The sequence below is a fragment of the Pleurodeles waltl genome, chromosome 12, assembly GCF_031143425.1.
Source record: "Pleurodeles waltl isolate 20211129_DDA chromosome 12, aPleWal1.hap1.20221129, whole genome shotgun sequence".
NCBI classification, from domain to species: Eukaryota; Metazoa; Chordata; class Amphibia; order Caudata; family Salamandridae; genus Pleurodeles; species Pleurodeles waltl.
This window is the reverse complement of record NC_090451.1, coordinates 517,194,073-517,219,426: the sequence shown is the minus strand read 5'-3', so window position 1 is coordinate 517,219,426 and position 25,354 is coordinate 517,194,073. Positions and strand designations below refer to the sequence as shown.

The following is a 25,354-nucleotide window of genomic DNA, read 5'->3' as shown; positions in this document are numbered from 1 at the left end:
TTCAGGAACGTGCAGACTTGAATCAGAAAACCCAATTTTTCAACACAATTTTGGCATTTTACTGGGACATACCCCATTTTTACTATTTTTTTGTGCTTTGAGCCTCCTTCCAGTTATTGACAGAAATGGGTGTGAAACCAATGCTGGATCCCAGAAAGCCTACCATTTCTGAAACGTAGACAAAATTCTGAATTCAGAAAGGGGTAATTTGTGTAGCTCCTACAAGGGTTTCCTACAGAAAATAACAGCTGAAATAAAAAAATATTGAAATTGAGGTGAGAAAAAACAGCCATTTTTCTCCACGTTTTATTCTGTAACTTTTTTTCTGCAATGTCAGATTTTCAGAAGCAATATACCGTTATGTCTGCTAGACTCTTCTGGTTGCGGGGATATATAGGGCTTGTAGGTTCATCAAGAACTCTAGGTACCCAGAGCCAATAAATGAGCTGCACCTTGCAACGGGTTTTCATTGTATACAGGGCATACAGCAATTAATTTGGTGAAATATAAAAAGTGAGAAATAGGTATCAAGGAAACCTTTGTATTTCCAAAATGGGCACAAGATAAGGTGTTGAGAAGCAGTGGTTATTTGCACATCACTGAATTCCGGGGTGCCCATTTTAGCATGTGAATTACAGGGCATTTCTCAAATAGACGTCTTTTTTACACACTGCCTTACATTTGGAAGAACATTTTTTAGAGAAAGACAAGGGGCAATAACACTTGTTCTTCTAGTCTGTGTTCCCTTAAGTCTCTCGATACAACTGGTACCTCACTTGCATGGGTAGGCCTAATGCTGGCAACAGGAAACGGAACATGGACACATCACATTTGAACACTGAAATCTGACATGTTTTTTGCAAAGTGCCTAGCTGTAGATTTTGGCCTCTAGCTCAGCCGGCACCTAGGGAAACATACCAAACCTGTGCATTTTTGAAAACTAGACACCTAGGAGAATCCAAGATGGGGTGACTTGTGGGGTTCTCACCAGGTTCTGTTACCCAGAATCCTTTGCAAACCTCAAAATTTGGCAAAAAAAAACACTTTTTCCTCACACTTCAGTGACAGAAAGTTCTGGAATCTGAGAGGAGCCACAAATTTCCTTCCACCCAGCGTTTCCCCCAAGTCTCCCGATAAAAATGGTACCTCACTTTTGTGGGTGGGCCTACTGCCCGCAAAAGGAAATGCCCCAAAACACTATCTGGACCCATCAAAATGATCAAATACAAAACTACATGTTTTTGCGGTGGGGGTCACCTGTGTTTTTGGTCCTGGGCTCAGCAACCATCTAGGGAAACCTACCAAACACAGACATTTCTGAAAACTAGACACCCAAGGGAGTCCAGGGAGGTGTGACTTGCGTGGATCCCCCAATGTTTTCTTACCCAGAATCCTCAGCAAACCTCAAATTTTGCTAAAAGATCACATTTTCCCCACATTTCTGTGTGGGATCACCGCACCGGGACAAATTTCCTACCACCCAACGTTTCCCCCAGTCTCCTGGTAAAAAAGATACCTCACTTGTGTAGGTGGGCATGTCGAAATTGAGGGGGAACCAAAGCGGCTCCAAAAGGGCAGTTTGTGTTCCATCACAAAAATGTATGATTTCCTGTAAAGTTGGAGGTTTGCGGGGCATTGTGGGTAAGAAAATGGTGCGGGTGCATGTGAAGCACACCACCCTGGAATCACCCAGATGTTTAGTTTTCAGATGTGTCTAGGTCTTGTGGATTTTTCAACAAGGCAGCATCCCAAAGGCCATAAAATGCAGCTCTCACCATTCCAAGTGGGACGATTTTGAGAGTTAGCCATGCTCTCATGGCCCAAATGTAAAACCAAAACCCCAAATAATCAAATGTCCTCTTGCTTGCTGTGGGATAAGATGTTTTAGTGTGAGGGGGAGAGCTGAAATATTGTTACCCCCTTCAGTTGGGGTGGGGGCATAACCAGGCCCATACTGGTTGGTAGCCACCATCCCACTATTTTTTTAGTTTTTAATTCCCTGGCATCTCGTAGACTTTCTGTTTCCTCCTTGCCTAAGGGGTCCCTCCCCTTTCGTGAAATTGGCGCAAAAAAAAATCCCAGATTCCTAGTGGTTTCTGTCCCCCTTAGGGGCAGATTGGCCTAACAAAAATCAGCCGATCTGCCCCCAAGGGGTTGCAGAAATGGCCTAAAATAACTTTGCCTCCCAGGGGAACGACCCTTGCCTAAGGGGTCACTCCCCTTGCGTGAAATTGATGCAAAAAAAGTAAAGATCTCTGGTGTCTAGTGGTTTCTGCCCCCCTTGGGGGCAAATTGGCCTAACAAAAATCGGCAAATTTGGTCTAAATACAATTTGCCTCCCAGGGGAGCGATACTTGCCTAAGGGGTTGCTCCCCAGATATAAAAAACAAACCACCCAACGTTTCCCTCAGTCTCCTGGTAAAAATGATACCTCACTTTCTGCCCCCCCAAAATTAGGCTAATTACAAAAGCTAGCCCCTACAGTGCCAGACAGCACAGGAATTCCTATTTTCTTATGTTCCTCAATGGCTGTAATGCAGAATTGTTGGTTAACACAGTACTTCACCGCTATTCCTCCCTGTTTTTGAAATCCAGGGCAGGCAGACGAGGAAACTGCAAAATTACCTGCTGTTTGGCATCGGACTGAGAAGGTGAGAAAGCTGGTTGTTTTAGCATGCACTGTCTGTGTTGAGGGGTTTGTGTTAAAATGAGTTATATTCTGTTTAGGAGACAAATTGTGGCAAAATGTTTTAAACAACAATAAGGGTTAAGTAGGTTTGAGATTCTTCAAAACTTCAAGTACCATCTGAAAGTAACTGCTGGTTTGAGAGAGAGAGAGTGTGTGTGTGTGTGTGTGTGTGTGTACACGAACCATTTGCGTGTGTGTGGGAACCATTCGCTTGTGTGTGTGTAGGAACCATTCGCTATGCTTGTATTTGAACATTGACAAAGCCATTAGATCTTTCGTAGGTAAGACCTTTTGGTTTTGCTAAATCTTCTTTCCCTTTAATGAAAGGTCTTTTGAGCTAAAAGTGCTAAATAAATCAAATCAGGTTTATCTGTTTTACAACACTTTTGACACTTATTCAAAAACCCATGAATATCATGGGTGTTTGCGGGACACAACATTGGTTCTCAGATTCACCTCTTAGTACTCAACCTACCTATATGCTCATGAGCCAATTCCATTATCTTCCCTCCAAAAGATTGACATTATTTTTTTGCCTTTCATTATCAGTTTGTTTTCCATAGAAAGTGTGTTTATGAATATTGACCAGCGATTGAACATCACCTTTATCAGCCTGTTTTCAGACCACCCTTTCTTTGCAAATGCCTCTATAGAACTCAAAACCCCCATCGTCTTTGCAACACATTCTTTGTTCTTCCTCAATTGCATGGCTCTTTGCTTCTGCAACCACAACATTCCACTTAATAATGCATCTTTCCTCTGCATCATTCACCTCCAGATTCTGAATTGATGCCCACTGCATAAGTGAACTGGCAAAATGCTCCCAAATATCACAGGTTTAACAATTCCTTTTGGGCCCTTGTTTTTTCCTTGTTTTTTCCTTTTTATGGTCATCTCTCGTAGGTGAGCCCCAGAAGTAGATGATGTTTTCATGACCTGGAAACATTCATTCTGTTCACTACCTCTGATATTGTGATACACTTTTGAGATTTTTCTATATTTTGCGCTTCCTCAAACACGGCATGTAGTTTAGGATTTTGCTCGACCAGTAGCTTTTCCTGAAACCTCTTGTTAGATTTAATTAAAATCTGATCCCTCAGCACCTGATCCTATGTCATATGTTTAAAGCAACTAATTTCTACCCAGGACTTTAATGTTGGAGGAGGTATATCATCTTCTCCAGTCCCCATTCCTCATGTATCACCAAATTTACTTCTGTCCTTGATGCCCTACTGTTTACCAGCATATTTAAACATGTCACCACCCATAAGACTTGGTCCAAAGCTGATAGATATTTAAATGCGTTTCAAGCTTAGCTCTGAAGTTCTATGTCAGGACCGGAGGCTCATATTATGCTTCTCTTTTTTTCACTTTTGAGGTTGTGCGACCGTTCGTCACTCTATTGTGTTTCTATGGCTTTGGTTTGAACTCTTGCATGTATGTGCAAATCTCTGCTCACCGGAGTTCAGCAAGTGAGGGAAATTATTGAACACAGAGCTGTCTCTGGTCCCTGATTCTTGCCTGGAGTTTCAGGTACACTCCATTCTATCCCAGTTGATCTTACCTCCCCTGAAGGTTCGAAACATCAAGAGGGAATTGAGGTCGATGCTGAACAAGCAGACTCTATCCTTGAGTTCAATAGCATGCCTTGTGGACCTGTTGGCCTCATAGATCCAAGATGTCTTCCCAGGCCTCTCATTATCGTGCACTTCAAAGACTCAAGGTCCATCACTTCCAAAAGGGCCTCAGTTACTCAGAGCAGATCTCCCTTTCGAAAGAGGTGTAGACCGAAATATCCTGCTGGTTAGACTACATGGAGGCCTGGAATGGCAGGGCTATTTTTGGGTCTTCCACAGAGATAATAATTGAGTTCGATGCTGGGGGGTGGGGGCAGCTCTCCCCAGAGTGTTGCATATTTCTCTGTATGGACAACATCTCAGCAGTTCGGTATGTGAACAAGTTGGGCGGGACAAGGTCTCGCCTTGTTGCGGAGATAGCCAAGGATTTCTGGCACTTTTGTCTCCAACACCGGATTTCGGTAGTGTCAGAGCATCTTCCAGGTCAAAACAATACTGTAGCGGACTGGCAGTCCCGCCACCTTTGTGACTTCACTGATTGGTGAATACACCCAAAAGTCTTGCACTTGCTCAACGGACTTTGGGGGCCCTTGCTCAATAGATCTTTTTGCATTGCGCCTCAACCCACCGCGTTTTAATTTTTTCAGGTGGCATCAGGACCTGGAAGCCCAAGCCACTGATGTGTTACTCCAGGATTGTTCTCCCTTCCTGAGTTACTCTTTTCCTCCTTTCACGATGATTCCCAGGGCCTTGGCACAATTGCGTCAACAGAGAGCACAATTGATATTGGTGATCCCGCTTTAGAGAGCACAAGCATGATTTCTGGAAATTATGTGTGCCTGTCTTCTGATTCCTTTCTGTTGGAACCTCCTTTTATATCCAGTGGGCCTACTGCATCCACTGCTCCTATCAGAGTACTTCTCTCTGGTGGCCTGAAGACTTTCCGGGAAATATTTTGTCGTCGGGGGACTTTTGCAAGAGTCCAATGATTTCATCTCTCATGACTGGTCCTCAGGCACTCCCAAATGCTGTGTATCCCCATTGAAACACTGGTGTAATTGGTGCTGTTAATAGGGTGCGGATTCCTTTGGAGCGGATTTTAGTTTGTTCATAATGTTTTTGTCATCTCTGGCCTCAGCAGGAATTGCATACAGATCAGTGAATCATTTTAGATCGCCCATTTGGGTGAGTCGCATACCCATCAACAGTAAGCCCATTGGGGAACTCCCCTTAGTGTGGAAGTTAAGAGATATTTACATGGCTAAACCTTCTCAACCTAAATATTCTGTATTATGGGATGTTAATGTAGTTTTGTGTTTTTTTGATTCCTGGCTAGAAAATAAGTATCTTTCTAGGAAGCAGCTTTCTGCCAAACTGACCATGCGCTTGTGCTTAATTTCTTGTAAGCATGTATCTGGCGGGAAGAGTTTTCTCACCAGAAGGAGTAACCTTTGGTATATCACATCACATTAAGTCTAGATCAGTATCATATCCTAATTTTCAGTGATTGAAAGCGTACGAGGTGAGTACCACTGAATTATGTACCGATTTGAATGGACAGTTGTTGGTTGCATTACAAAAGCTTTTTCGTCCGGTTACATTGGCTACCTTGGCCAGATGGATGAGATGGCTTTTAAATGAAGCAGGTATTGATACCTCCACATTTGGCGACTACTCCGCTAGAGGGACCATGGCTTCAAAATCATTTACTTTGGGTTCTCGTTTAGACTATATTTTAAAAGCAACTGGTTGGTCATCAGATTCTATGTTTAAACTATTTTATCACCAACCTATTGTGTATGTTGCTTCTGTAGTGGTGGCTAATCTTTAATCTTTAAACAAGCATAATCGGAGCCTCCGGTCCTGACATAGAATACACATTTTTTTTCGCATTCGCAACAAAAGTTTTCAATTCTATTAAGGACACAGAGGCACGGATTATCCCACCCATGTATTTATTTGCATACAATTCAGCACGTACTGATATGTTGATTTTTGCTCACTTTGATGTTATATTTTTTCCCTCCCTGATGCCATTATGTAATTATGTCCCTTTTATGGACCAGTGTTTACGACTCTGGTGTTTTAATTTCTTCTTGGGGAATGAGTACAAGCGAGCAGTTGGGTTGTAACGTTCTGGACGTTTGAGAGTTTGGATTTCTGTCTTTGGCATTCTTCAGAGAATATCCCTATCTGCAATGGCAGTCAGAGGACTTCTGATTCCCATGGTTCTAGAATGTTCAAGTTTAGGCTCCTGTTGGAGTTTCGAGGGATTGGTTCTACTGCTTCTAGCTTGCTGTTGCAAGTTTGGGGCTGTTCTGACTGTTTTATGGGCTTGGGCAAGGAAAGAGGAAGCTGTATTGCTGCATAAGGTTTATATAGGACTGGCTCTCTATGGTTGGTCATGGGACTGTGATGTGCTCATGGTAAATGTAGTGTTATTTAACTTTTACTTGATTGGCTGCTGAAAAAATCAAAGTGAAGAAAGAGAAGCATAATCCTCGCCTCTTTGTCCTTAATAGAATTGAAAATTCTTATTGTGAATGCTAGAAAATGTTATACTGTTCTGTAACAAATACCGCTTCTGCTGGGGCTGGAAATTTCTTCCTTCATGCATGCTTACACAGTCGTCAAACAAAGGCATCTGTTCCTGCCACATGACTGATACACTGAGTAGTGTTCACCAGCCGTTAGTCGGAGTATTTGGTTCTTTGAAGATGACCAGCACACGCTGAAATCAAGCATCCAATTCCTAGCTTCGACTCTAGTGTCCATAACATGTAAAAACATTCCTAGCTCATGCATACGAGTTACAATAGTATTAAGGATACAGAGTCAAGAGTTACAACTTAACCTTCTTTTCTCCATTTGAACAGTAGTCACACCAAACATACTGTGTAAGAACCACATCTCTCAGCAGCAACTGCAAATGAGACTTCAAAGCATGTGACTGTTAGACCCCCAGCACAGCACAGAGTTGCGACATTCGGATTTTATCTTGCATAAATAGAAGCTATTTTCCCCATTTGCATGTGATAAGCACTGTTAGCAGGTTGGCTACTGGGCTTATATTTGCCATGTGTGCGTGCAGTTTTTGGGTGTGAAGCTGCCTGCACCTAATGGCATGGTTATGCCTCCTGATTTTGCAGGCTCTATGTGCTCTCTGCCCCCTCCAAGTGTTGCAAGGCTGTTAATCATGCAAGCACACAGAAGCTGTGATTATTACAGCCCTGCTTGACTCTACTGGCTTGCCCCAAAGTGACTTGACTTGTCTGGTCAGTGTGGGGGTAACATTATCATCTTTGTTGCTTTGCCCTCTGCCTTCAATTCAGGCTAGCAACGTGAAGGAAATTCTTTTGAGGACTGTCGTACATCCTTGGCGGCTCCATGCTGCCCACTTCCAGAACCTGTCCCACCCTTGCAGCGATGTGACATCAGTCAGAGTTTAAGCTCGCCTGCCCAGCCTCTGACTGTGGTAGTTGGACTCTTGTTCCTAGGCGAGTCTGTTGGTGTGGGGATGACAGCACTTTTGTTTGTAGGTGACTGAGTCACTACTACAAACAGTCGCAACTGTCGGCCCAACCCTTCCGGCTCACAAGCAATACCTCACAAAAACTCAGGAAGCAGAGGTGATTTCTGATATCCTTACACATGGACTCTAGGTAAGACCTCTAAGTTAAGTTGTGGTGGAGCGGACGTTATCCTTTTCTCACGGTAGCAACATGTCTCAGTCACACAAAGGCAATGAAGGAGATGCAGGAAAGTTTTCAATATATTTATTGAAAAGACTGCAATCTATGATAAATACATGTGCTGCTATGATTAGGATAATAAACAATAAAAGAAGCAAAATTATGAAGATGAGTGTTGTGAATATAAAAACCCCAACCATATTACAGTAAACATGAGATGTAAAATCCCTGGGAAAGAGAACCTAATCTCTACCCTAGTGAGAGCTAGGTATATGTTAGACCTGGCATCCTTGGATTGGTTTCCACTGTCTTTTTGCCTCTGCTTCCTTTATTTTTGACTGTGTGTTGGTCTTAGTTTTTGGTGGTTTTTGGTAGTCTGGGCACTTTACCACTGCTGACTAGCGCTAAAATGCAAGTGCCTCCTGAATAAATTCTCATTGTGATTGGTTATCTATGATTGGCATATTTTAATTACTAGTAAGTCCCTAGTAAAGTGCACTAGAGGTGCCCAGGGCCTGTAAATAAAATGCTACTAGTTGGGCTCCAGCACTGATTGTGCCACCCACATGAGTAGCCCTGTAAACATATCCCAGACCTGCCACAGCAGTGTCTGTGTGTGCAGTCTTTCACTGCCAATTCGACTTGGCAAGTGTACCCACTTGCCACACCCAAACATTCCCTTTTACTACATGTAAGTCACCCCTAAGGAATGCCCTAGGTAGCCCCATGGGCAGGGTGCAGTGTATTTAAAAGGTAGGGCATGAGCTGGTGTGTTTTACATGCCCTTATAGTGAAATAGTGCTAAATTCAGGTTTTACTATTGCAAGACCAAACTCTTCCATAGGTTAACAAGGGGGCTGACTTTACATCTCTTTTAAGTGCAGTTTCCCATTGGGAGCAGATAGAGTTCTAGAGTTTGGGGGTCTCTGAGCTCACAATTTACAAATACATTGTTTGGTAAAGTTGTTTTCTTAGATTGTCAGTTGATAATGCCACTTTTCTTGCCTAACCATTCTGTGCCTCTGCATACCTGTGGAATCCATGTCTGGGTCAGACTTGACAGTTGGGCTGTTTAGAGGGAATTCACAGACAGTGACACAAAGGGAGCTGAGGTATGTCCTGCATATCCTGATGAGTCTTCCTGAGCTACAGTAGGATGGGAGGAACTGACACCTGCACATGAAAGGGCTGTCTGTCCTCACACAATGCAGTCTCCAACCCCCTGGAGTGTGTCTGGGGCCAGGCCTGGGCAAGTAGGATCTTGTCAACAGCAGAGACTTTCCTTTGAAGTTTGGCTACCTCAAAGGCAGAAATGGGTATAAGTAGTCGACCCAAAAACCCAGCTTTTAGATTAGTTCTGGATCAAGAGGAATCTCTGCAAAGGAGACGAGCTGGAGGAAGAGTACTGCACCTTTGCAGTGTGTGCTTTGCTGGGTTGGCCTGCAGCTGCTGTTTCTGCATTAAAGAGGACAAAGAGTGGACCTTGCTATGTATCCTGCTTGTGAAGTTTCTCGAAGGGCTCGGACTGAGCTTGCCTCCTGTTAAGATGTCTCTGGGACATCACAGATTTCACCTACCAGCATCTGGGTTCGCTTGCCTTGGACCCTAACTCGCCAGGGGGTGCCTATTCCAGTTTCTGGGCCCTTGGGAGTGAAAGCTGGCCTAAAAACAAGAAGAACCAGGTGCACCTACTCCATAGGACTCCAGGGCCGATGCTGCTGCCCTACTCTTATGCCGCTTGTACCCAAAGCTGTGTATCCTCCTTACCCTGACTAGAGTGAGGGTCCCTACTTGAACAGGGTGCAAATGGACTGCCAACTAGAGACCCCATTGCTAACAGTATGTTAAACCTAATCTGTACCTGTATCATGTCCATGAGAAGGGCCCCCTAACGCTTGTTACCTTGGAGTGAGGTCTCTAGGTTAGACTCTGTAGTGACACAAAGGCTGTGTTCTGCAGCAAGGTGACGTGCAGTGTAGATGGCATCTGGAAGGAACCCCTCTAATGATCGTGTCCGAGTGGGATGTATTTATATTCCTAATGCAGGTATGTTCCTAAACAACTGATAAGGAGGCAGACTTGTAGCAGCAATTATATAAACAATCCTCAACAAATGCATATTACGTTCCTATCACACGAGTGAGAAAGGGACATGATGACAAAACCTATGTACATCACTGATCATAATGCTGATAATGACGCCTTCTCACAGTGGTACTGATAATGCAAATAAAAATATTTTTAGAAAATATAAACAGTGGCAGCCATCTTAGAAGAAATAATAAAATAAATGGGATAAAACAGAGCAAGCTAAGTACGCAAAAAGTCTGTAAGTGACAGGGGGGCAGAACTGCAAGCCAAAGGCTAAGCTAAACTCCTGAGTCCCAATAAGAACTAAAATGGATTCACCACACCCTCCCCATTGCCGAAACAAGGATGCTAACTCACTAGTGAGGGTGCAGAAGTCCAAAACTAAAATGTTCTGAGCTAAAATGTCTAACATCTAATTAAAAACTAAGCTAAAAAACACACAAAGAGATAAAAAATGTCAACCAGGACGGCCACAGCAGGCCAAATGCAAGACAAATTAATAAGGCAATTTGGTGGTAAATTTAACATTTTGAATAAGGTCAATGGTCAATTCATTCAACAATATCATGGTCTTTACGGAATGTCTCCAAAATCATCAAATATGATTGCATCCAGGAAGGACTTCACATTAGCAGATGTCAGATCGATCACAGGATTGGCACAAGGACCCACGGAGCAGAAGTGCGCAGGTGCCGTAGGCGCAGGATCACCAACTTAGGCAGCACAATCCATAACACCAGATGTCGTTGGAGCCAAGTAGTTCACAAGCCGGTGGCCCCTAAGTGGTCTCGCGAATCGACCTCAGTCTCATGGTGCACGACTGTGAATGAACCCTCATCGAGAACATCAGCACTTCCTTGTTCGCTGAGGCACTGGTTGAATAGCAAGACACACCGAAGGTAGACACTTGAAGCGGCACAAGGTGCAATGAAAGTCAGGTTCCATGCACCACAGGACTGACAGACATGACAATGACCAATTATGCTCCAATTCTTCTAGCAAGGGAGCACCAAAAGACTGTACCATGCAATCACAAAACAGCTGGGCTGGTGGTAGATCCATCACTCCGCTTAGCTGAGAAAGCACATCCACTGCTTATTAGAAATAGCAGTAGCAGTATTCCGCTAGTCAGTGCCAAAGTTACAGGAAATCCTCCAAACACACTTGAAAAGATTGACTGGATAGCTGAAGGAATGACTCGGAAGACAGTCTTGAAGGTGGAAAAAATCTAGACCCAACAGCCTTAAAGAAATGTACAATCGCTGCAGTGCTCATGGCGTTGAAAATTCTGTAGACCAGCTCTCCAAAGTGGTTGGGGAAGTTGGTACTTAATAAGGATTGTATCTTGGCTGATGATCTCACTATCTGGGGAGCATACGTCTTCCTGGCCGATGTCAACGCGTCTTGTTTTTGGAACAGTAGTGCCTTTTCTATGCTCAGCTTGAAAAAACTTACATTAGTAGTATTAATGTGAGGCCACATGTCTGCTATTCTTATTTCTTGTGCGGGGATTTAAACATGTCCACAACAAGTTACAATTTGAGAAACCGAAATTGTGTAGGCAATTTCTCTTCTCATTCTGCAGCAACTCTGATCGTTCAGGACCACATAACTTCCATTTGAAAGTATATGAAATGCTGGATGAATCAAAGGGACAGGAGTACACTTCAGAAAGCATGCCAAGTTTGCGACCCCCGCATTGCAGAAACTGAAGTTACACCTGCTTGCAGATCATTGAAAGACTAACAGTAGTCTCACATTCGGTTCCGCTCAGAAAGACCTCTGTTTCGCCATTCGGACATTTGAAATCAAAAGGCAACTCTAACTCTTGTTTTATATAGCTATCTCCTAGCCGCTTGTATCGCCCACAGCAAAATGTTTCAAACATTTTTGAGAAGCGAAAGGTTTACATTGGCAGATTTCTAACCACATGTATTAGCCATACTGTTGATGGTGTCCCTGCTACGGTGAAATGCAGCTTTTCTAACTTTTCTATGTTAAGCATAGTGTAACTTGCTTCCTTTTTAGCCATCATCTGTTGCTCCCTGGACAAATTAAAAGCAGCAAACAAGTCACTACTGTTTATGTATTTTCAAGGGATGCAGACATTTTTCAGAATCTGTAATGTCCAACCCGACTGCGTGATGGAACCCAGCTGAATTTGCCTATGGTGTAAAAGGGACATGTCATTCTGAATGATATCAGTTGCAGAAGACACAATGGCCTTCATTACAACCCTGGCAGTCGGTGTTAAAGCGGCGGTAATCCCGCCAACAGGCCGGCGGTAACAAAAATGGAATCACGACCATGACGGAAACCGCCAACACATACAGCCACTTTAACACTCCGACCGCCACGGCGGTAGCAACTAACACCGCAGCGGTAACCGCCAACAGCCACACGGAAGACAATGTACCACCCACGCCATTATAATCCGCCCGCTTTTCCGGAGCGATACCAACGCCATCAAAAGCACGGCAGTAACAGTACTTTGAAGGGAAAACACTCACTTCTCGACACTCAACGAAGAACCAGGATGCCATGGAGCCCGAACAACAGGTGTTACCCATGTTGGTGTATCTTCTCATCTACCAGGAGTACCAGCGGCGGCTACGACCACGGTGAGTACTGCACCTAGTACACAGGGGAGGGGGGAGGAAAAAGAGGGTGACAGACACACGCAACACCCCACCCTCACCCGAAACGCCATACACACAAACACATGCAACAACATTACATATACACCCTGTAACCCTCTGGAATAACGCAAGGACAAAAGGAATGGATTCAAATGAGTGTAATATTTGAAATTTGGAGAAAAACGTTCAAAAATAATAAACACTGGGCTATAACACATAGGCCAAGCCCACACTTTGACTCCTGCCTCAAAGCGGAGAGAACACTGCAGGGGCATCAGGTCGAAAACACACAGGCACCTCAGGGGGGAAGGGGAATGGGGGCACCTCAGCCGGAAGATGGTACTACGCCACTGCTTCTGGAGGGGGCTCCGTGCCCCCAGTTTGGTGCTGGGGAGTGCAAAGCCACAGTCTCTCTCTCTCGTCTCTCAAGTGGGTGATTTGCCCACTGTTTGGTCCTGGGGAGTGCAAAGCCACAGTCTCTCAAGTGGGTGGTTTGCCCACTGTTTGGTCCTGGGAAGTGCAAACCACAGTCTCTCAAGTGGGTGGTTTGTCCACTGTGCTTCATCCTGCCAAGGATAGGGATAGTGGATGCCTTTCTTCACTGGTTCTGGAGGGGGCTTTGTGCCCAGTGTGCTTCATTCTGCCAAGGATAGGGTGAGCGGATGCCTTTCTCCACTTGTTCTGGAGGGGGCTTGGTGCCCAGTTTGCTTCATCCTGCCAAGGATAGGGCGAGTGGATGCCTTTCTTCAATGGTTCTGGAGGGGGCTTTGTGCCCAGTATGCTTCATCCTGCCAAGGATAGGGTGAGTAGATGCCTTTCTCCACTGGTTCTGGAGGGGGCTTGGTGCCCAGTATGCTTCATCCTGCCAAGGATAGGGTGAGTGGATGCCTTTCTCCACTGGTGCTGGAGGGGGCTTGGTGCCCAGTGATGCGACACATGGGGGATGTCAGGTCACAGTCCCTCACCTGGGTGTCAGAGCCACGAGTTTGCAGTGGCCAGGATGCATGATAGTCCATGGAGGGAGGGCTACAGTCCATCCGCTGGCAGCTATGGCTGCACAGTGTTGGTAGTGCTGGTGCTGCCAGTAGTGGGGGGAGGCTCCAGCCCTTCTACCGCAGCCTCGGACGGCTGCCCACTGGGGCTGCTGCTGCTGGCAGTGGTGCTACTGTCAGCGATGCTTGCGGCAGTGCAGGTGCCGGTGCTGCCAGTGGTGGGGGGAGGCTCCAGCCCTTCTCCTGCTGCCTCGGACTGCTGCCCAGTGGGGCTGCTGCTGCTGATAGTAGTGGTGCAGGTGGCGGTGCTGGCCTCGGGGTAGGTGCCGGTGCTGGCGGTTGTGCTGGTAGCCACCAGGCCTTCAGCTGCAGGCTCGGACGGCTGACGTGGCTTGGCTGGTGTTTTGTTCCCCTTCCTGCCCTTGGCAGATGGTGGTGTCACCTTGGGTCTGGCAGCTGGAGTCTTTGAGTTGGTCTTGCTTGGTGGTTGTGGCTCCTTCCCCTTGCTGGATGCTGTCCCCTTCTTCACCTTGCCAGGTGGTGGAATGGTTTTTGCCTTGGCAGGGGTTGGTGGCACACTGGCTGGGTTGACGAGTGCCCCCTTTGAGCCTCTGACAGCTGTAGACACCACAGCGGATGTGGATTTGGTGGCTGAGGCGCTGGGCTGGGTTTTGGCCACCCTGGCCCGAGGTGAAGGATGAGGGAGTGCAGGAGGGGTAGGGAAGAAGTCAATGTTTGCTAGGGAGAGCTTCTTAGGGACATTGGGGCGGGAAGAGGGTGAAGGTTTGGGAGTGGAGGAAGAGGGAGTGGTTGTAGGAGGTGTCAGTCTGCTGTGTTTGGGTGCAGGTGCATGAGCTGGATGCTGTTGGGTGTGTGTGTGCTTGCGTTTGTGTACTTTGGGAGGAGCCACAGTGGGAGAGGACACGGGGGACGTGTGCATGGAAGTGGTGGTGGTGACTGCCAGTGAGGGTTGTGTAGTGATGGGCGTGCTGGTGATTGATGTAGTGCATGCAGGTGTGAGTGGAGACGCTACTGGGAGGGAGGTGGACGAGGAGGAGGAGGGGGACACAGTGGAGGCAGTGGATGTTAGTGTGTCTGCATGGGGATGGTGCTTGTGTGAGTGCCTGTGAGATGAAGTATGGTTCTTGTGTTTGCCTGAGCCACTTCTGTGTTGATTTGGTTGAATGCTGGTCTGAAGGTGTGCTTGGGATAGGCTGGGGTTGAAGGGATTGGGACTGGGTAGAGGAAGTTGGAGGGGGAGGCTGAAGACGGGGACAATGGCTGCCATCGGTGCGGAGGCCAGCGCCTGAAATGCTCTCTGTTGGGCCACCACACCAGAGTGAATGCCCTCCAGGTATGTATTTGTTTGTTGCAAATGCCTCTCGACCTCCTGGATGGCATTCAGTATGGTTGAGTGTCCAACAGTGAGGGATCTCAGGAGGTCAATACCCTCCTCACAGAGGGCACCAGGGCTGACTGGGGCGAAGGAGATTCCCACCCTCCTGGGTGAGCGGACACGGGAAAGACGCTGAGGGGCTGCTGGGAGGGCGGTGCTGGTATGGGGGGGTGGTGGCTGTACCTGTTGTTGGGGTGGGCACAGAGGTGTCTGCCACCGCCAGGGAGCTTCCATCGGAGGAGGAGTCACTGTCTATAAGGTCCCCTCCGTCTACGTCGTGGTGCTCCCCTCGCCCTCCGTCCCACTGGTGCCCTCACCCATAGTGGATTCGGCCTCCAGGCCCATGTGGGATGCAGCTTGCTCCATTGCCGATGCCTCTGCTCCTCAGCCAGATGATGCTAATGCGCACAAGGACAGGGTGACAAAACAAAAAGGGGGGGGAGAGACGGAGAATACACTTGGTCAGTGCCAGCAGCAACATTGCCGTTGGCATACACAAAACACAGGGAGTAGCCCTATGCACTAGGCCATGCACTACCAGTTACAAAGATAGTCCCCAGCCCATGGGGTACCTAGCATAACGCTATCAGCTGCACACCTGAAACAAACCGGGCCCTGGCCAGTAGGAGATGCCCACTAACAGCATTGGGGTTGGAATGCTTCAGACCCTACCCAAAAAGGGACCTACCCTGCCATGTTCGCCCTGGCCTAGGGGCACCCAAAGCCCTCATCCCCACCCAGGTAATACCTTAGCATGCGCAAAGTCATGATTCTGAATTTGTACTCACCCCCTTTTGGCTGCTGTGATGCCCTCAAGCACCCATCCATCTCCGGATAGGCCACTGCCAGGATGTGGAACTTCAGGGGGGTCAGGGTACGACAGGCACCCCTTCCTTGTTGGGAGGCTAGCCCCAGCTGGGCCTCCGCCGTCTTTCTTGCCCAGCGGTGCAGGTCCCCCCACTGTTTGCGGCAGTGGGTGCTCCGCCTGTCAAAGACCCCAGGATCCGCACCTCCTTGGTGATGGCATGCCAAATACCCTTTTTCTGATGGGGGCTGACTGGCTGGAAAAAGACAGCAGAAAAGGGATTAGTCATACCGCCCTGAGTGTCATACTCGTGGCCCACCGTATCCCTCCCATCCTCTTCTGCACATTCATTGACCACCATACATGCAGCACTCTGCCCAGGACATCTCAGCCCCCCATACATGTGGCTTACACACACAGCACTCCATACATCCATGGCCCACTCATCATGCTCACAGTGTACTCACCTGTTTGCCTGGAGGACCATAGAGTAAAGTGTACTGGGCTAGGACCCCATCCACCAGTCTCTCCAACTCCTCCAAAGTGAAGGCAGAGGCCCTTTCCCCAGACACATGAGCCATTGTCGCTTCCAGACACAGGTCACAGCAGCACTTGCAGTGTAGGTCCTCTCCTGTGGAAGGTCAGGTAGCAAGTGAGTGAACAGATAGAAAATGGCAGTCACGTCCACGGCAGTGCGTACCGTCCCCGCCGACGTACATCGCCATTGGCTCCTGGAACCTATAGGGCCTAATGTTAACCAACGCGAAGTTGCTCGGCGGTCGTCGACCGCAGCGGTGCACAACGCCAGCGGAATTACCTCATTTCCACTTGTCCCTCCTCACAGGTCAGGCAGCCGCCATTTCAGGGGGGCACATGGCATGGCACCTAGCTGCGTCACAGCACATATTGGCACATTGAATGACTCTCGAATTCACACAGGTGCCTTTTCTGCAGGAGGATGAGTCTGGAGATGGTCTTGTGGCATTGGTGGAGCCTGTGGACCGTGAGGAAGAGGAGGCAGAGGATGAAGATGTGGACAACAGATGTTCTCTCATAGAACAGTACTTCCAGTGACACACAGGTAAGACACTGTAACTTCACTTTACATTGCAGTTTTGTGTTGGACTTTGGAAATGGCTGCATGGTTTCCCTATGTCTATGGCCACTTTCTGTACCCTTTGGCATCTCTATTTTCAGATCTCTGTGCCCCACTCTGGCTCCTGGTGTGTTTACTGCTGCCCACCACAGGTCATACCAATGTATATATAACTGTACATATGAATTGCAATGCTTACAGATTGTTGAACTAATACATATTTCAATCAGTTGACAGACTCCAGACTTGTATTTGTTCCAAGGGTGTTTATTTAGGTGCTCATAAGTAGAGGGGGATGTGCAAGGGGCTGAGCTGATGGTGGAGGAAAGTTCAGGGTAGAGTCCAGTCTCTTTGTATCACAGGTGCATTGGCCAAGGGGGTATAGGAAGAGGAGCAATGGCAGTTCAAGGTGGACAGGGTAACAGAGTGGGAAACAAGGGTGACAATCAGGAGAGTCTTATTTCCTGGCGGGGGTCTTTGCAATGTTCTCTGGCTTCTGCCTGGATCACAGGGACCGTTTGCGGGGTGGTTCTCCTTCTGCAGGGGGTGGGTGCTGGTGGCCTGTTGTTCCAGTGGCTAGGCCTCCTGTCCACTAGCGCTGGCGGAGGTGGAGGGCTGTTCTTCGGTGTGGCTAGTGTCAGGGGCCTATTGGTGTGCCACTGCTTCCCTCATGGTGTTGGCCATGTCAGCCAGCACCCCTGCAGTGGTGACCAGGATGGTGTGGGTGTCCTTCAGGTCCTCTCTGGTGACGTTGAGTGGGGGTCCTGTGGGGATGTAATTGCAGTTTTACTGTATCTGCGTATGCCATCTTGTGCATGGGTGCGTTTCCCTATATGGTTGTGATAGCCCTGTCAGCTTTGCCTTGTGTGCGTGCTGATTTTGTGGGCTAGGTGATTCTCTCTAATGGGCATGCTTTAGTGATGGGTGTCCATGCATAGGTGTTGCATGCTGGGATTGGTATTGGGGTGAGTGGGTTGTGATAGTGGGGTATTTGTGAGGTGGCGGAGTGATGGAGGTGCGGGTAGAGGTTGGAGTTTGTGATGGCATGCAGGTAGGGTGGGGGGATATAGTAGTAAAGATTTGACTTACCAGAGTCCAGTCCTCCTGCTACTCCTGCGAGGCCCTCAGAATGCATTATTGCCAACACTTGCTCCTCCCATGTTAGTGGTGGGGAGGAGTTGAGGGTCCACCGCCAGTCCTCTGTAGAGCTACCTGGTGTCTTGCAACCACGGAACGCACCTTCCCCTGTGGGTCGTTCCACCTCTTCCTGATGTCATCCCTTGTTCTGGGGTGCTGTCCCACGGCGTTGACCCTGTCCACGACTCTCCGCCATAGATCCATCTTCCTTGCAATGGACGTCTGCTGCACCTGTGATCCGAATAGCTGTGGCTCTACCCGGATTATTTCCTCCACCATGACCCTTAGACATTGATGTGGTGTGAGTGGTATGTGTGAGTAGTATGTGTGATGGTGTGTGGGGTGATGTGTTGGGGTGTGTGCTGTGAGGTGCATGGATGGTGTATGGGTGATGGTGTTCTGTGGCTCAGATTGAGAGGGTGCTCCTGGCTTGTCTCTCTGTTTGCTATGTTTTTTTTTGTTGAAAGGGTTGTGGGTAATGTGGGTGTGTGTTTTATAGTGGTGTGGGTGTGGTGTGTGTATGTGTTTCAGGTGTGTGTAGTTTGAATTGTCCGATGTGGTGTAGTTTTGGAAGTGTGTGTGTATTATGAGCACGGTAGTGTGTACCGCCAATGGGTTACCGCGGTTGAAAGACCGCTGCGTTGATTTGTGGGTCCTGATACTGTGGGCGTATTCCTGTTGGCATAATGGTGTGGGCTTTGGTAACGCCAGTTTATCACTGACCTTTGGTCTGGCAGACTTGTGTGGGTGTCTGTACAGTGGCGATTTCTCTGTGTGGGTCATAATACCCGTAGCGGTATACCACTGCCGTCACGGTATGTTGGCGGCCGTCAGCACGGCAGTAGACGGCATTTACCGCCAAGGTTGTAATGCGGGCCAATGTTATTAAGTGCGTATATTGTGTTGGGCAGAGTATTCATGTCATTATCTACAACAGCTAAAGCCCTTTCCATATTTTCCTCAACTATGTGCCTTACAAATGCAGCTGCTTCCATATGAGAAAGCTTGCAGATCTCATTGTATATGGCATACAGGAATCGCTTAGAGCAGGGTTTTCTTGGACCGAGCAAGAAATCCTGCAAGTCTACTTCTTCCAGTAGGAGACTAAGATGTTCTTTAACTGCTGTTAAGGTGTTAGTGCGTAACCATTGTTGGGACAGTTTACCCATACTGTATGTAGTAACTATATTAGTGTTGACCCGAGATAGCGAGGGTCTGACCTGCTAATCTTGAAACCTCAAAAAACATGCCTGACACCCATTTGTGTCCAAATGCCACAATAACCACCAGCCGGGACTTGAAAGCGTGGAATTATAGGTACCATATTGAACCCAAGCTTTCAGTTCTTCCTCTGTGATATTTAGGAATGTTTGTCAATCAGTGAATTTGGCTCGTGTTTGGGGTTACTGGGCACGTTAATTTTGTTTATTTTTGCTAATCCTAGGCAGGATGTTTGTTGAACTGTGTCATTTAAAAATGTAATTTGGACAGGAATAAGGCATGCTCTAAACAAAGCTTCCCTACCCGAATTTGCCAATCTTGTGTTCCCCATAGACTTTTCACATCAGTAGTGCTATTCCAGTATTCATAACTGTTGGAAAATGATCTCTCTGAAGGGTCAGCCCAAACATTTTGCCTTCCTTCTCTTCTTTTTCTGACCTCATTTGTGCTGGCTTTAGGACTCTAGACACTTTAACCAGTGCTAAACTGCATATTCTCTCTCACTAAAAACATGGAAGCATTGGCTCATACCCAGTTGGCATATTTCATTTACTTGTAAGTCCCTAGTAAAGTGCACTACATGTGCCCAGGGCCTGTAAATTAAATGCTACTAGTAGGCCTGCAGCACTGATTGAGCCACCCACATAAGTAGCCCCTAAGCCATGTCTCAGGCCTGTCATTTCTAGGCCTGTGTCTGCAGTTTCACTGCCACTTCGACTTGGCATGTAAAACTAAACTACTTGCCAAGTCTTAAACTCCCCTTTTTCTACAGATAGGTTACCCCTAAGGTAGGACCTAGGTAACCCTTAGGGCAGGTTGCTATGTAAGTAAAAGGAAGGATATGTACTTATGTGTTTTACATGTCCTGGTAATGAGCAACTCTCAAATTTGTTTTCCACCTCTCATAGACTAGCATTATATCTGCCCTCATATACTTTTGAGTGGTAGAGTCTGATCTGGAAGGAGTGGCCCGGTCATGTTTAGTATAGCTAGAATGGTATTAGAAAATCCGGTTTACTGGTGAAGTTGGATTTAATATTACTATTTTAGAAATGCCACTTTTAGGCAGTGGGCATTTCTCTGCACTTTATTGCCATCTGTGCCTTACACCCTGCCTCCAATCCACGTCCGGTCTGTGCTGGTTGACAGCCCCCCTTGTGCATTCCACCTGGACAGCCATAAACACAGGACTCTCAATCACATCTGCATTCATTTGCATACTGAATGGGTCTCCCTGGGCAGGAAGGGTGGAGGGGTTCTCTCTTATACTTCAAAGGCCAGTGGCCTGCCCTCACACAAAGGACTGATAGCCCCCGCCAGGAATCCTGGCAGACAGAACTGGGCTGAAAGGGGAACTTGTGCACTTCAAAACCACTCTTCGAAGTCTCCCCCACTTCAAAGGCATTTTTGGGTATACAAACTGGGGCTCTGACGCCACCAAATCAGACATCTCTGGATCTGCACCTGCACTCTGTCAGAGGAACTGCCTGGCTGCCCAAAGGACTAATATGGACTGTTTTGCTGAGAAGGACTACTGCCCTGCTTGTTGCCCTGCTGCCCTCTGACCTTGCTGGAAGGACTCTGCCTTCCCCAAAAGTGCTCTCCAAGGGCTTGGATTGAGCTTGCCTCCTGTTCTGAACTCTCAGGGCCAACAAAGACTTCATCAGTTAGCTTTTAGCTTGTTTTCCAACTTCAGCAACACCAAAAGTGACTTCATCGACGCCAGCACTGATGCCGCAGCTGCTCGTGCCCCGTGGGCTTAGCTGCAGGCAATGACTGCGGCCTGCAACGCAAGTCCAAAATTACGGCAACACTTCTGACGTCACGCACTGTGATCGCAGCACTGTGCAGTCGACTCATCACATCTTAACCGACTGGATTCATGGACCCCCACTTGGTCACGATTAACTGATGCCTCACCAACAATGCCGTACCAGCTCCCTCTGCAACCGTGCGGAACCGAGGCCTTGCCTCCCCTGCCTTGCAGTACGGAACCGAAGCCCCACCTCCCAGGACGCCACCGGGGGCTGACGCCACACCGGCTACAGCGACTCTGCATCTCCACGACGCCATGCTAGGTCTTTGTTTCTTTGTTTCCACAGGTACTGTGCCTTGGGGTCTGTGCGACTGTGACCGGCGCCTGTGGCGTCGAATTATTGGGAACAACTCCATCAATGAAGCCATGATAGCCCCAGTTGGAGCTATTGAGTTTCTAAGCACTTTAGTGGGATTTAATCTTTCAAAATTCATAACTGATTGTGTCCTTTGTATTTTCATAGTTTTTACTGTATTTTATTCAGATGAATATGATCTATTATCTGTGTGGTGTATGTTTGTGGTGTTTCCACTATGTTAATGTATGGTTTATTGCACAAATACTTTAGACATTGCCTTCTAAGTTAAGCCTGACTGCTCAATGCCAAGCCGCCTGACGGTGAGCACAGGATAATTTTAGCTGTGTTGTGACTTACCCTGACTAGGGTTGTGGTCTCTACTTGGACAAGGGTGTATACCTCTGCCAACTAGAGACCCAATTTCCAAAAATAACCCTCAACAGCAAGTCGTAAAACAAAGCAATCTGAATATTTGAATATTTTGCTAACCACTGCCAAATATTCAGCATTTTAGAAGGTGGTAATTTGAAATAATATGACAGCATTTGTAGTGTCATGCCCAGAGAAATATGCAAATTTATCTACATACGTTTTGGGGCGCAATGTTCCCACTATGTGTTTTTGAAGACTGCTCTATGTCTGGTTGCTTGGTGCGGAAAGTAATAGCCCCAATGATAACAACAGAACATTTCCCCATACTTCACTGTGTTGATATACACATCTTCACTTTCAAATGCATTAAAATCCTGCAGTTCAGACAGCATAGAATCAACTGTTTTAACATCCCAGTCATCAGAGACGATACCCGGTGTAATTACATCAGTCATTGAAATTTTTAATACATATGGAATTTGGATAATCTCAGTAAACCCATATATATCAAATGGAACTTTATCCCACATAATCCCATCAGGAATTGGTACTGCTAAAATGTTCAGAAGGGACAGGTCTCTTCGGACCTTATGTGAGGAAAGCTATGGTGTTAGAACTTCATCCACTGGCTCGACAGACAAGTTTTCAGGAACATAATGACCATTTATAAAGAGAGAAAAAACTGTCACAAAACTAATCCATAACAGAAAGGCAAGCAGTGTCAGTAGTATCCACAGATAATTCCATGGATAAACCAAATAGTTACTTTAAAGCCATATGTATAGCTTATGTGTCTTTGAAACAGTTTCAGTGCAGATGTAGATGAAGTTGTAGAAAAGACATCTTGGTTGTTCAAGTAACCAGAAGCAGTCTCTGCGAACTTAGGAGTTGGTGCATTTCTGATAGATGGATCCATTTCTCATGGAGGTTCATAGTAGACAATGTCAGCAGTTTGTGTTGCATTGGAGTAAAAAAACAACCACATTTTGGACAGTTGTTGTCGGTGAAGTGGTAAAGGGAGTTAGCAGAAGCTAATTCTCTACCCTTCCCATGCTTGAGGAGGCATTTGTAGCATCGTTGTACATACTGGTATATTCTGAAGTGTTAGTGTTTCTTCCTTGAAGAGGTATGTCCTGTTGGGTAGTGAGAGGGGACCGGGAACTACCCAAGGAACCTCAGGGTCTACTGTGCAGGATCATCCACATGATGCAATTTAATGTTGTCAATGGAGACAAATCTGTTTCCTTTGGAACCTGGCAGCGGTGGAAGAATGACAGTTCTGGTGGCTTGGATCCCCAGAACTGGAACCAGTGCTTTGTAAGATGGGCCGAATTCCTTCTTCACAGCAATCTTCTCATGAACCAGACCCTCAACCTTAGGAATCCAGCCTGTGGATGTTGTTGGTAAATCCCTTATTTCTAAGGTGGTGGCACTGGCGGATAAATTGTCATCACAAAATTGTTGAAGCTCCTGTAAGACAGTGAGACTTCATTTATGTCAAATGGTGTGTCTGCCGGCACCATACTAAGGCCGTCTAGATCTGGGACATACATAGGTAACCCAAAGAGGACCTCGTAAGGAATGTGTGTCACCCCACCCCCCCCCCAACCCCCCCAAGGACCGTCTTAGCAAAAGATTCAGTGCTTTCTGGACCCCATATAGGTGATGAAGCCAACTGCGACCTGAACCTAATACTCTAGCTGTTAAGGACTGCTTTAGGTCATGATTCCTCCTCTCCACAACAGAATTTCCCTCGGGATGATATGGGGAAGAGTAATAGATTTCAACACTAATGATCCTCATGGTGTCCCTAAATGCCTTAGAGGCAATAGCAGGGCCCTGGTCTGAGTGGAATGCTGCAACCGCATGTGCCGATAAAGACCAGCAAGTCTTTTATAACAGTTCGAGCGTCAGCCGACCATGTGGACATACCCACAGGAATGTAGAACAAGAATCAACAGCTACTATAACCTATTTGTATGCATCGTCCAGGTACACACGTTGTAGTTGCCTATTGGACACTAAGAGGGATGTCTACGGTGGGCGTTTGATGTTTGAGCCCTTTATTTGTTGGCAAATGTCACAGAAAATGACATATTTCTTGGTCGGTATAAACCCGGCCACCTGAAGAGTTTCAGTAAGAGTGATATTGTGGCCGCGACACTAACATGAGCAGATGCGACAGATTGATGAAATCTAATCTCTGGTCTTTGTTGGGGATCACTCGTTCTCCCACCCCAGGAATTGTCGCAAATGCAACATTCTGTGCAGTGATATTAGGAATATTTTGTTGGGTATGCTTTTAGAAGAGGCTTGCCCACAGTCAAAGCTTTCACAGCAGCTTGAATCTCATTATCCAATCTGTTGTGAGAATGAGTCACTGCAGCAACAGAATCTGTAACTACTGTGGATTTGGCCGCCTCATCAGTCAAAGTGTTTCCTACAACGTGTACTCCTACACGTTGATGGCCCAATGTATGTACTACATGAGCATCTGGTAGTTCTGTGTTTTATGGTGTTCCCTTTTGAGTCTCTGAACCCTTTCACCCACCAGTGATTGAGATAATCATTTTAGGACTGGACACAATAATACGAATCACACACAAGCAATGTGATCTGTTCTGGATCCGTATGTTCCATTTCCAAGATAAGAGCTTTAAGCTCAGCCAACTGAGCAGTGCTGTCCCCTAATGTCTGCGTGTAGGTTTGTTGAGGGTGGAATACACCATCCTTCATCATTCGCTCACGTCTGCGCAAGCGGTTGAGTATTGATGTTTTGTACCTACTGTTGGTTTTGTTGAGCCATCAGTGTACATGACAGTTTGATATCTGTCAAGTGGCAAAATGTTAGTAGGTGTGGAGTACTCCTGTTCATACTGGAGAAATTCTTGCGTTTGAAGTTTTGGGTCAAAGATGTAGTTGACATAAGTGGCGATCAAGAAGGTTACCCATTGAATCCAGAGTGGCTGTAATGCTTTAGCATTAGGAACGTTTGCTTTGGTGACAGCCTCTACGTTTGGCACGGGGCTAACAACAATAATGCGTTTCCCTTGGGAAGGTGGCCTCTCCTTAATGACAGCCATCTGTACAGCAGTCATCACTTTTTCTGTGGGTGCAAAGCATTGTGCTGCATTTGAGAACAAATGTGATTTTCATGCAATGGGCACATTGTGCCCATCATTAAAGGCGACATAGATGAGCCCGATGGCACCAGCAATTATTCGGATGACCAAATTTGTTTTGTTATGTGTGTGTAAGTGTTTTGATTCTAACATGTCTTGCTGGAATTCTCTATGGAAGTGTGTGTGTTCAACTGTCCAGTGATTGCTTGAGAAATCTGGTTAAATTAAATCATAGAGTAGTTTTATGCGTTGTGCATAATCTGGAATGTAAATTCTGCCGAGGTTGAAGAATCCAAGTTATGATTGTGGTTTCTTGATGGTATTTGGTGGTTGAAATTGAGCGCATTTTTCTAAAAAGTGCGGGCAGGCTCTTGCTCTCATCAAATAGCTTGTATCCCAGGAACAATACAT

The 25,354-nt window shown here is 46.6% G+C and overlaps 1 protein-coding gene across 2 annotated transcripts in view; it reads left to right on the top strand.

The window, feature by feature from the left end:
* ZNF319 (zinc finger protein 319) overlaps positions 1-25,354 on the top strand; it is a 101,128-nt gene that overhangs the window by 52,060 nt on the left and 23,714 nt on the right. The window contains exon 3 of one of the 2 annotated variants that reach the window (XM_069217394.1): positions 2,596-2,651. The exons of the other annotated variant lie outside the window; for it this stretch is intronic. The gene's annotated coding sequence lies outside the window, so the exon portion shown is untranslated. The remainder of the gene's footprint in view (positions 1-2,595; positions 2,652-25,354) is intronic. 2 annotated transcript variants of the gene reach the window in all.